This window comes from Camelus bactrianus, chromosome 21 (assembly GCF_048773025.1).
Source record: "Camelus bactrianus isolate YW-2024 breed Bactrian camel chromosome 21, ASM4877302v1, whole genome shotgun sequence".
In the NCBI taxonomy this organism is placed as follows: Eukaryota; Metazoa; Chordata; class Mammalia; order Artiodactyla; family Camelidae; genus Camelus; species Camelus bactrianus.
Genome location: NC_133559.1, coordinates 3672170 through 3684924, shown reverse-complemented (window position 1 = coordinate 3684924; position 12755 = coordinate 3672170). Strand labels below are relative to the sequence as shown.

General features: G+C 46.5%; 1 protein-coding gene across 1 annotated transcript in view; it reads right to left on the bottom strand.

Moving 5' to 3' along the window:
• The window catches only part of LOC141574344 (uncharacterized), a 64042-nt gene that overhangs the window by 2112 nt on the left and 49175 nt on the right, over positions 1-12755 (bottom strand). The window contains exons 2-3 of the mRNA XM_074349327.1: positions 3441-3575; positions 1475-1565 (exon numbers count right to left, since the gene is read on the bottom strand). The gene's annotated coding sequence lies outside the window, so the exon portion shown is untranslated. The remainder of the gene's footprint in view (positions 1-1474; positions 1566-3440; positions 3576-12755) is intronic.

The following is a 12755-nucleotide window of genomic DNA, read 5'->3' as shown; positions in this document are numbered from 1 at the left end:
GTGATTTAAAAGTACTTCCCCACACAGTGTCTTATGCTCACAATTCACCCCACCTTCATCAGCGGGCATTTTACAGACGAATGAACGGAGTACACGGGGGTGAACGGCTTCTCCCAGGTTTCTGACCAGTGCTCTCTGACCCCCTCTTTCCGCTGAGCCACCTCCTGACCGTTCCTTTGCGGGTGGAGGGACAGCACAGCAGGCTAAGGCAAGCATGTGGGCTCACTCCGTGACGAGGAATAAAATCCAGGTGTTCTAACCCCTAATCCAAGGGAGCTGTCACCTTAGCGTTAGCCTGTCTGATACTTAATAACAACTGGGCAGAAAACCTGTCCCATGTCTCACACGCTGCAAAGAATAAAATGAGACTCTTTCAGCCCCTGGCATCTCCAGGTTAGCGCACACCTCTTCGCCTTTTACAAACCGGGAAAGGCCTCTCCCAGAACGGTTAACCACAGCCGGAGAGGGAGAAAGGACTTTTCCCCAATAGGACTAAATCTCCTAACTCGAAGATATGCTTTTACAATGTTCCTTTTCTTCTTAAATAATATTTAAAATGTTTGCTAACCATGGGTCAGGCACTGCCGTAAGCACTCTCCACACATACTAGCTCGTTCACAACAACCCCAGCAGGCAGGGACTACTATCTCCCCATTTCAGAGATGAGGAAAGCGAGGCTCTTGGTCTCCACACCACCACGTTTGCCCAGCTTTCCTCCCACCGCCCCTGCCCCCGTAACCCTTCACCTGCCTCCTCTGCAGGCCCCTTCTCCACCCAATCTCTACAATTCCAACTTCCTCACCACTCTACCCTGGGTCCTCTTCTCTTCTCATCCAGTAAGTTCTTTCCAAGCCAACAACTCCCAAATTTACATCTCCAGCTCAGCTTCTGCTCTGCTGACCTGTATACACAACTGCCAACCTGACATCTCACTAGATGTCTGCAACTGACCAAGGCCGAAGATGCCTTCTTTATCCCTATGCGGCCTCCCTCCCAAAAGGACTTTTCCTTCAGCCTCCCACGTTTTAGTAAAAGGCACCTTCATCCCTCCAGCTGCCCATGCCAGAAACTGGGGAGTCATTCCTGACACCTCTCTCCCTCACCCCTAACCTTTCCATTTCCAGCTGGACGGTTCTTGCTGAATGAAGGCGATCTCAGCTTCAGTGTTTCTCCGTCAGGGAGAAAGGACGCCAGAACGCCAATCTACGTGAAATTCTCCGTTACACTCTCGTCACAGACTCCTGTGTTTCTCCTTCACAGCATTTCCCACGTTATGTAATTAAGTGATCATCTGTGTAACAGTCATCTCTCTCACTAGGCTCCACGAAGGCAGGGATCGAGACTGATTTGTTTATCCCTCCATTTCTAGCATTTACTATGGCGTTGGCTCAAAAATATTTGTTGACTAAAAGTTGAAGCCTTCCCCCTGCTAAGTCGGGCGTGCCCTCAGTGCTATCAGCCGCAGGCCACTCACCGAAACCCCGAGGGTCACGAGACTGCAGTGCTCATCCTGGAGGCGAGGAGTGTGACGAGTCCAGGAACCCCTTCTCAAAGGTGCCCCTCACCTGGACGAGGAGAAAGCAAAGAAGAAGAGCTCCAAAGGGGATCAAAAAATCAACAGTATCATTTTGTTACTGAACATCTTGAGAGAAGAACAGGTTTCCTATTATTCTAGAGCATTAGTTTACGAGGAAGTTGTCGTCTCCCATGCACACAGAATCAGCTTCCAGTTAGTAAAGAGTATATTATCCAATCCGGAGACATTTCAAGGCAGGCCTTATGACTTTCCCTCCTTCCCAACTGCGTATTTCATTTTCAGAGACTGGAGAAATATTAAGGGCAAATAAAATCAATTTTTCTACCTTTTAAGTTTAGGAGCATTTAGTAGGGAAAAAACCCACACATTTTTGCTTCTTCTCATTCCTAATTAGAACAGAGAACTGGGAGCTGACTGTAAAGGTGGAAGAGGCAAAATTCCAGATACACATTTGAATTCACAAAGCGAATACCATTCATAGTTCCTCCCTACCTCAGCTGTAACTCTACATGGCCAGCATTCAGCAAGAAAATTCATTTTCACACACTTCTGGGGGAAGGTGGGGCTAACGACAGGGCCACATGAGTCCCTCTGATTGAGAGCCTACTATGTGTGAAACGCTGCACTGAGCTGAGCTGGAGAAGTCAACAAGCCACTGAGTAACACACCAGGCAGAACCACCTCCAACATCAGTCCTTATAAACTAGAGTTACACCGCTGAGCCTCCAGGGTTTATAGTTTTGAAATGGCAAGGAAGAACCAAGTTTCAGGCTGTCCTAAGGGCAAATTATTTAGGAATCTTTAAAAGGAGACTCTATAAAGTTGTTGCCACAAAGCTGTGAATAAATTCACAAATTAGTCCAACTTAATTCAGCATCACCCTACAATTCCAATTTCAACTCTTCCAATGACCTTTCCCCACTCTCCTGCTCTAAGAAGTCAAGTTTATTACAACTATGTCATGTTTAACAGATTTCATTTTTATGCTATGACCACTACACCATAAAAGGCATAGTATCAAACTTAGAATGTGGAACTAAAAGGTCTCAGGATTCCATTCCTAGCTCATTCTTAACTTCTGGCATGCCAACTACTCAAAGGCTTCCTCTCAGAAAAAGGACACAACAGGAAGACCCAGTCTGCCCCACACACGTGGAGAAAGGAAAACTATACTTGGGCGTGTACAGACGACCCCGATCCAAACAGAATACTAACGTATGTTTTCATGTACAAACGGTAACAACTCATCTACCGTCCTTCAAGCTAACAAACTTTAAGCAAGCAAATAAATAGGCATCAAACTGAAGAGTTCTGACAAAATTTAACCATTAAAAAATGAACTTCAACTGTCGTCACTTAGAACAATGGCTACCCAAAGTAAAATTTCAGACGAGTGTCCCTTCTTTGTTAAATTCTCCTTAATTCCAAACTACCCTCAGGAGTGTCCTCCACGACCCCATAGCATTACACTCGTGACACTTTTAAAACTGTACCCCTGTCATGTTCAGTCAGGGAGCTCCCTGAGGAAAGGGGCGCCGTCTCGGTACCCCACACCCAAAAGAAACTCAGTGGATGCTGGTTGCTCCGTTATTGTGACGAGCTTGGGGCTTGTGTATTGCTACTCCTGCCTCCTGTTCACACAAACCAATGATGACACAATAAATACCTGCTTAACTTCTCCCCATCTGCCTTTCCGAGAGAATCAGTTACTGCAGAAATCCTTGCCCACAGAAAAGCACAAGGTAACTGCACTCGCGGCTGTGACTCGCATTCAGCGTGCTGACCTCTGCTTGGGAAAGGCCACAACAATGAACACACGTAGTTCTAACTTACAAGAGACCCTGCAGAAGCAGAAACAAAATCTAATATGCACAGACTGAACAACAGAAGCTGGGCTCTTTACCTTCCAAGATGTCCAGTTTGCTCTCTCTTCTACATTGGGACACAGAGGAACTTTCCAAGATTGATCTCGGCCTCCCAAACAGAAAGGAATTTTTAGGTCAAAGTGGAGTGACACCAGCTAGTCTCACATTCAGTCCTACAGGAATGAGAAGAATGGAAAAGTTCATACCCCAATTCACACCAATGGCAAAGAAAACCACCCATTCCCCAGTGCTCTGTGGCCAGAACAATATTTGGAAGAAGGACTAGTAAGAAAATTAATTAGGTCAAAAAAGGAGGTGGAACCACTAAAACTCAAAATGCAAGACACTGGAGCACTGTAGCCTTAGTCCATCCCGCCGAAGACTGGGAAGTTTGGAAAAGTAAAGTCCATCAGACACAGAAGTCTCATTCTAATCACCAGCTTTAACTTGCTCCTCGACCAAGAACAGTCGTCAAAGAGTGCAAAATAGACTTTTACTTCATATCCTCTCTGTGCTCTTGTTCTTAGCATGGTGAAGATGCTTAAAAAAAATTACAGAGCCTAAAATGCAAGTGGCCATAATTCAGCTTTCAAAACAGCTGGTTCAGAGCAGGAGCTCCTAACTCGGGCTGCATGACCTCCCAAGGTGCCTGTGGAGACTCAGAGGAGGGGTAGCGGCTGTGAACTTGCTGGAGGAAATTTTGATCTTCATACTCACTAACCATTAAGTAAAACTTAGCACCGCCTTCAACCGTGAATATAGGTAACAGCCCACAGTAGTATTAGCAACCCTGTGACTGTGTCACCAAGAAACCACAGGACACTGCACATCACATTACAGCTGTTGAAGATATCTCAACATAATATTTACACTCATTGCCACTTCACAATTATAGTATCTGTTAGACCTGCACCTGCACATTACTTAATGTGTTATAAAGAAGCACATGAATTACTGTATCACAATTGTTTATCATCTTGATAACTGTTTCCATATCATCTGTAATTCTATATATTTTATTTTACGCATCTAAAAACCATGACTCTCAGAAGGGATCCTATGCTGAATTAAATTTCCAAAGGGGTACATGGGACATAGGTTAAGAAGTTCTGAACTAGAGCAAATAAAATTTCCACAGACCCTAACACAGTCACCAAGGCAGACAGACAAGTAAGTCATTCCACCAGCATTACTTCATAGTTGAAGAAAATTACGCCACCAGGAAGTCAAGAAACATGTCCAAGGTCACCCAGATGTGGGGTCGGCTTTGGCCTAGGTCAGCACTCACAGTTTGAATATTCCCACTCTTCCCTCGGGAACTTTGCTTACATTTCTACAATTGTCATCACTATTACTGCGTTGCCACTAAATAAGGAAGAGGTATCACCTTCCAAACGTCATATAAAACCAAAGCCCACACAACAGAACAAGGCGCTTGCATAAGGTACTCCTTTTTGTTCCTTGATCAAGCATGCTGCTAGAATTGTAACAAAAGCTGAATGTGGTCTGTTCCTGACAGAGTAGTTTTTAAGAAGTGAGGAAAAAGTTGAGCTACGTAAACTTTCATTCCCAAAAGTGTCCAAAGCACTTTGCAGATAAAGCATTAACTTGTTAAGGACTGCAATGCGTTAAGAGTGGTCAGGGCAGTGGTATTCCCACTTCATAAATGGGAAAACTAAAGAATAAATATGAGAGATGTGTTTAAAGTCACACATAAGTCAATGGGAAAACCAGCTTCCTGATTGTAAGTTCAAGGCACTAACCACCATACTAAATCACCATGATCAAATATTTAGTTGATTATAATGCTTGTGAAACCTCTGTACTTTTTTTCCCCTCCTTGCAAGCCAGGAAGCATTTTCTTTTGATTCACAGGAGCAGACACTTCTGAAGGCTATGGGGGAAATAGCCCATAGAAGAAATTCCAATGTACGTAAGTGCTTTTTCACTTATGCTAGTCATCAGAGAATCCAGGTCAGGAATCCTTAGCTCAGGAGCCAAGTTACTACACACAACTTGCCTTATAAAAAGAGAACAGCATGGAAACTGTTCCTTCATCTTTTAGTCAATGACCCCCTTATCGATCTGCCATACGTTTAGGAACTATAATCATTTTACATTCAGTAGTTATTACAAAGTAATATTCTAAGGGTTCAATACCATTAGAACTAGGTTTTAAACCTATGAAATGTCACCCCTGTCTCAACTTAGCATTAAATTTTCTCTTCTCATCCAAACCACCAATTAATGGAATCCTCATTCCTCAAAGCATCCTCATGTCATCTAGCCAATTGCCCCTTTTATTAACCCATCTCTGTCTTTTACAGACTGGATCTTTTTCCGTAATTAGAAAGGTCTTTGTTGAAGTCGTCCTTAGTACCATGACATTATTCACGTTATCGTCAACTCCTACTAAGACTTCCCAAATCATCAATATCCAGTCAAACCCCAAAATCAACAGGACATAGTGTACAATCTTCCATGAAGAGTCAAAAGTTCTTAATCCACACGTGAGTCTTAGCTCCCAATGTCTGTTCGCCCCCCGACCCCATACTCTCAACTATTTTACTACCTACCCTTCCTACCTGCTAATTCTGATTCATCACTTTGTGCTCAGGGTACAAGACTCCACATCTCTGGCCCAAGAATGAGCACTTAGTTCCTGAATATGTCAAATGCTAACAAATACTCCATCACACACCATTGATCAAAACGCCATTGATCAAAATGTAACTCTTTACACAGCCACTCACTCATTTTCCCACCGAAGTCACTACCAGTGACCTGCCCATTCGCCCTAACCAAAGTCTAATTTGCACCAATTCTATCCCACCTTAGTCTCTCTCTGCCAAGACACAATTGTGCCCAATTCTCTACTCCGTCTCAGAACTTTATTAGCCCCCAGTTGGGCTGCAGTCTAGGCTCTAAGTCACTTCTCTCTCTGCCAGGGCAGGGCTCTGGGAGGACAGATTTCAGGCCTCCTCATTCAAGCTTGAGAGCCTTCCCATTAGGCCCCCAGCAACACTATTACAGGCCTCTGGCCCTTCCCTGGGAACATAACAACCAACCCTGCTGTTTTTTTCCTTAGGATATCTCCATTTCACTAGGCTCACCCAGCTCTAACCAGTGACATCTTAATAGTCTTTGCAATGTTCAAAGGTCAATGACTAGAGCTCCACTTTGGGAATCACTGGTGTGTCCACGACCCCCACAATGACTCGGTGACCTCAACATCACCACCGCACCTGCTGGAGCCCTTTACTACACGAACCGCCAACATTCTTCTTAGCTTTCACTTCCCCCCACCCTTCAACAAGTCACTGGCCTGCAAAGTCCCCTTTGCCTCTCTGTCCATCTCCGGGGTCTTACAGACCCCACCAAACTCAACCCGAATTCCCTCATTGGGGTCTCCATCTCGCCCCTCCAATGCCCCTCCATCCCAGAACCCTGGGACCGTCCCAGCTCCTCATTTAGCCTCTCCAAGCACGGCTTGGGACACAACCTCTAAAAAGCCCGACAGATGCCTCCGTCTCTCCCCACTGCTCACTGAGCCGTGGGCAAAGGACACCCTCCTCCTCTCCCCACACAGGTTTCTCCAGACTCAACTCTAAATCCGCAACCTCGACCCCCGCCTCTTTTCTCCCCTCCCCCTACGGCTCTCCCCCTGCGGCTTTGACTACCCCTGCCCCTAAACCGGCTCAAAACACGCGGACACGGACCCGGGCCCCCCCACCCCCCGGCTCCGGTACTTCCCCTCCCCCTCCCCCTGAGGTGCCACTTACCCCCGCGGCAGGAGTGGGGGAGGGGCGAGGAGGAGCGGAGCAGGGGAGGGGGCTTCGGTCCGGGGCGGCTCTCAGCCCCGGGGGGCCGGGGCCGGGGCCAGCGGCAGCGGCGGCGCAGCGTCTCCCCCCGGCGGCGGCAGCGGCGGCGGCGGCGCCGTCCCACTCCCGCAGGCACACATAGGCTCCATTGTCCGCCGGCGCCACCCCCTTTCCGGCTGCCCCCTCCTGGTACCGCCCCTTCCCCCTCCCCTCGGCCCTCCCCCCGCCGCACCGCGCCACCAAAGGTACCGCGGGCCCCGCCTCAGACGCGGGCGGAGAAGTGCCCCCTCCCCGCGGCCCCCAAGTCCCGCCCGGCGGGGAAAGGGGGACTGCCCCTCCCGCTTGAGCGCCGGGACCAGCCGCCGGGAAGGGCCCGCCCCCCTCCAAGGGAATGTCACCCGTCCCCCTCCCGGAACGTGCGCAATGGTACCAACCCGGCCGCTTCCTCCTCCCCCCTCCCCGGCTTTCCCGGAGAGGCACCGCCCCCCGCGCCCCGCCCACCACGTAGCCTCGCCTTCTGGACCCCGCCTCTCCCTCCAATATTTTACTATGGGGCCGCCCCCCGCCGGCACCACCTCCTTCTTTGCATGGACACGCCCACCAGGTCCCCTCCCCAGTTCGTCACCCGGCCAGAGGTGACGCCTACTCCCCACCTTAAAGCGGCAGAGCCCCCTTTCTCAACAGAAAGAACCTCCCAAAGGGCCGGCTGGGTGAGAGGTGCGGCTAGGGAGGGTCTCTTCTCTCCCGCACCTTTCTCCCCACGCACACACTCACCCGGACCTCCCCACCGTCTTCCGCAGCACTGGGGAGCACCCCAAGGGGACTGAGACGGCGCGGAGGGGGAAGGGCAGCGTGGAATTTGGCCATCTTTGACAGAAACGATTTGGGAGCTGCCGAAGGAAGGGGTCTTTCCCTCACACTTCCCTGCTGTCCTGGGCCCGGCCTAGTCCTCAGTCTTTAAGGCGACCCCCGCCCACCTCCAGGATGCCGTGCCACCCTGTCCCATCCCCTCTCCCGACTCTTGTCTTCACCCCTCAATCTCGGCACTGCCTTTTCTGTTGCCGGCTTTCTCCCCTCCCAAGGGAGCAGGCCCCTCTCAGGGTTGCACTCTCCTCCACCCTCTCCAAAGCGCATTCTCGCCAGGTCCTGCAGACGCGGTGGCTGGTGCAGGGTCCCTCCTTCCATATGGGGCCAGCCCAGCCCCGATCACGCGTCGCTGCCCAGTGCCCATTGAGGACCTCTGCCCTGATAATCGAATCGCTTCACAACCGCTTTTTAAAATCGCAGTATCGCTTCCCTGATTTTTGGAGGGCCTGTGCTTTGGAGAGCTCAAAGCCTGGGCATCCCAGCACTGTCCCCTGTGAAGTGAGAGGCGATCCATTAGACTGCACTTTTTCTCAGAAGGAAAAATGACGGCATCGTGGTGAGCGCATGTTGCTGAATAAAGCTCAGATTCCGACGACTGTTTTATCTTCGCGGCCCTTGTTGCTGCCGTGCCCAACTGTTATTACAGACCTGTCTGCTCCACAGCACTCCCCGGAACACAGTGTTGTTACATCTCTGCATTTGTGCTTTGTAGAGTCTTCATCTAAGATGTTTCTGCAACTGTATGCACCGGCCCCACAGCTCTTCCGAATCAGTTAAGTGAAGACTGCCTGTGTTATAATGTGCTGCTTATTCCCCCTGAAGATAGATGGAGGCAACATGGCCAAGAGAAGTAGATAAATTTCCTTGTGCTTTTGGTCCTATCACCATGGTTTTAACCAGGTACTTATTTCTGTGTCAGTTTCCCTGTCTGAGAAAATAGGAAACCTTCCTTGGGGCAACCTTTTAACGGATGGTGCTGATTATAAAGGATGGTACAGGAGAGCCCTCAATGATAAAGCTTTCGAAACCACTTAAAACTCTTGGCTGGCCATGTAAGTTTTTATACCATGGCTCCCCAGCTTAGATCCTGTGAAAAAATGTTTTTTCATGGCAAGATGTTTTCTCTTTGTCTTCTGTTATGACTGAGCATATAAATAAAGAAAAAAGACAACAGTGGGTATAAATAATATAAATTTAAGATCAACTGAAGGATTCCAAATGGGAAATAATTAAAATAAGATGCTTTTTGGGGTCAAATTTTGGTGGTAGAGTATTTGATGTAACATAGGTAAGGACCTCTGTAAAAGAAGGCAGGAGGAAAAAAGTCAGGTATGGATATACGAAAAGACAGCTAAACCCAGGAATATGCAAGAAACATTTAGGATTGCTAATGTAGGTAGAAAGAAGGGGTACACAGACTCCCTGTAAGAGAAAACCACTACTAAAATAAGCTCTGGCCTGAGGTTTTCCAGACCAGATCACCTCTACTTAGAAAGCTCAAAACCAAGCTCACTATAACAATAATACACATGCAGGAAAGTCTTAGCCATTTTACTAGGACTTACACACTCACTCAACTATATGTGTCAAAGTTCAAAATTATTTACTGAAGCAGAAGAAGAAAGCAAATGAATATGAAATGTACAACACTAGGCTAAAAGAGCAAAAGTCCTGAGAATTTAAGCAAGCTGAAAGTCATGAAAACTGAAGGTTAGAGACTTCATAGTAACGTTAATTTAGCTACATTGCACATGGGATAGAAATGCCTCTTGGAATATTATTTATTGTATCAAATAGTTTATCTATTTTACCAGAATTTTGTCCTCTGAATTTTCTAACTTCCATGTATTTCCATCTCACTTGAAAAAGAATTCTATTTTGCTGTATAGTGATCTAGCATACTGTATATACATAAATATTAATGGATAATGATGAAATCCTTGTTGAAAGCATCCTATAAATAAAAACTTCAAACTGTTTCTGTTCCTCTAGAAATGCTAAGATAAATCATTTTTAATTCAAATGGTAAACATTGTTAAAAAATAAAAGCTTTTGACACTAGAGAGCCCTGGGTTTGATTTCTTCTTCTTCTTTTTTTTTTTTTTTTACTTTCTAAAATTTGCTTCTCCTAATGATGGTAAGCCTTCACTGTGATGCAAACATGGATGGTATGTTCAGTTTCTTAGTTCTTCAAGCAACCACAGCATCTGTTATTTAAGTTTGCCACCAGGCTTTTCCACCTGTAAACTCCACTTTCAGGTGCTTTTGTTCTCCCAGCTCTTGATAAACTTATACCTAAATTTTAGAGTTGGAAGGAACCCCCTCCTGTTCTTCAGATGAGAAGTCTAAGACATAGAAGTTTAATGCCTTCCCAAGATTATGCCCATTTTTAGGGACTGGAATTTAAGCCCAACACTCCACAGCACTGTTCTAACCACCAAGGACTGTTCATTCCGAACAATATTTACTGGGCTGGGAGAGAGCAAGAAGCGGTGCCTGGGGAAGGACGGAACTACGACTGAAAGGGTGCGCCCACTCAGCCAGCTGGCGTGAGGGCTTTAAGGGGCCCTGGCACACCTTCGCCTTGCTCAAAGCCCTCCGTTTGTCCATGATTTCCTGCTGCTTATACTGTTTCTTACCAATCAATTCATCCACCTCATTGTCCAAACCAAAACTGGCAAATTTCAACACCAAAGGACTACTACCAAGACAGTCATTTATGGCTGAAAATGAAGAGTTGGAATGGAATGGCATTTGGACTTCCGCAGTGCTGCTGCCCAAAGCTGTGACAAAATAGCCAGGAAGGAATTTCTTTGGGTCACCCATGAAGGAGAAGCAAGCCTCCCCACGCCAGCTTTCCCCAGTGTGTTTAAGCCAATGCGGAGACCCAGAGCTTCACCCTTGCCGGGAAGACTGTTTTGTAAGAAGTCAATGTTCCCACCACCTCCTTCCTTCCTGCAGTTCCCCCTGGGGCCACCAGCTCTCTGATGTGAGCTTGGGTCTTGTTCTGTGTCCCCACATATCTGCTTTCCACAACTTGGGAATCAGAGGCACCCTGTCTGTAAAAGCTCTGACAGATCTGTGATGTGACACTCAGATCCCCTTAGAAGGTACCACCAATGTTTCCCCTTTATTTTTACACTCAAACCTACATGGTTGTGCCTCCTGCCCTCATTGTCTGTCTTCTAAAAGTCAAGCTCCGCGGCATTCAGCCTAATTACCAAGCCCTAAATGGTTGATATAGGAATGCTGACCCCCTTCCCCGGTTTTCCAACTTAACCATTGCCCACTGCAGCTTAACAAGAAACAACCTGCGTGTTCCGCGTGCTCTAACCATTTCTCCCCAAATCTCTTGATCTTCACGCCAGCTCTTCACGTTTATCTTTACCGTCCCATGTCCCTTTTCCTCTTCAGTTTCCACTAACTTGCTATTTCATTTCTTATTCTTGGGGGGAGGGTATAGTTCAGTGGTAGAGTGTGTGCTTAGCATGCACAAGGTCCTGGGTTCAATCGCCAGTACCTCCATTAAAAATATAAATTAAATAAATAAACCTAATTAACTCTCCGCCCCCAAAAAAAATCACTCTAGCATTTCTTATTCTTAACCTCTTTCTCAACAATGATTCTGTATAAGTATTTCTACTACTTCATTCCATTTTCTTCTGCTAGACTTTTCTCTAGGAATTTTGTCCTTCAGATAGAGCTACCTTATTTTTCCTGGATTCTGCCTTCACTGCTGGACTCGTCCCCCTTCCCACAGTCAACCTCTTCCCAGCTTCTCTGGAGCTGCTACCCGATCACTGCAGCTTTCCCCTCACCTCCATGGTTTGCACCCAGGTTGCTCTCATTAACCACATTGCCTTTCTGAAATCCTTGGCCACCTACCATCATTCCAGCCATGGAAATTCCTAACGCTGAGATGTACCCACATTTCTTTGTTTCCACTCCTGGGCTAGCAGACATTACTAGAAAAACCCACGAAACCGATAAACTGGATCGTCAACAAAATTCAGGTGATGAAAATTTAACTGAACTTTATTACTTTTTACTTGGCAATCCTTTTACCTACCCTCATTGCCTCCTGTATCACTTCCCACAGCATTATTCCAAATTTTATCCACTACTTCTCCTACATCGTAAGACCAACCTTGTCATCTCACCCCACCTCTGAAGCATTTGGCTCAGTTCTCTTTTCTATTTTCTTATTCTTTGCTTTAGTATCTTCAGGAAACTCTTACACAAATAGTCTTTTTTCCCTTTTAGTCCCAATTTATCCAAAGAGTAACCTACATTCTCCACCATCACAATGTCTTTTCTTCCTCTGTAATTAACCCAACCATTCTACCAAAATTCTCTCTCCAATATGGCCAAACCTAATCACCAAATCCATCCAATAAATACCCCTTCCTTATTGGATCTCTTACAGTTTGAATTCCATGATACAATCATATTCTGGTTTTGTCTCCCTCCCCCACAATTTTATTGAGCTATAATTGACATGTAACACTGTATAAGTTTAAGATGTACACATAATGGTTTGATGCATGTATATATTGTGAAATGATTACCACGCTAAGCTCAGTTAACATCCGTCACCTCACATAGTTTTCTCATGTATTTTCTCAGTCACCAGTATCCACAAATTCCTCCTTAAACCAATCTCTT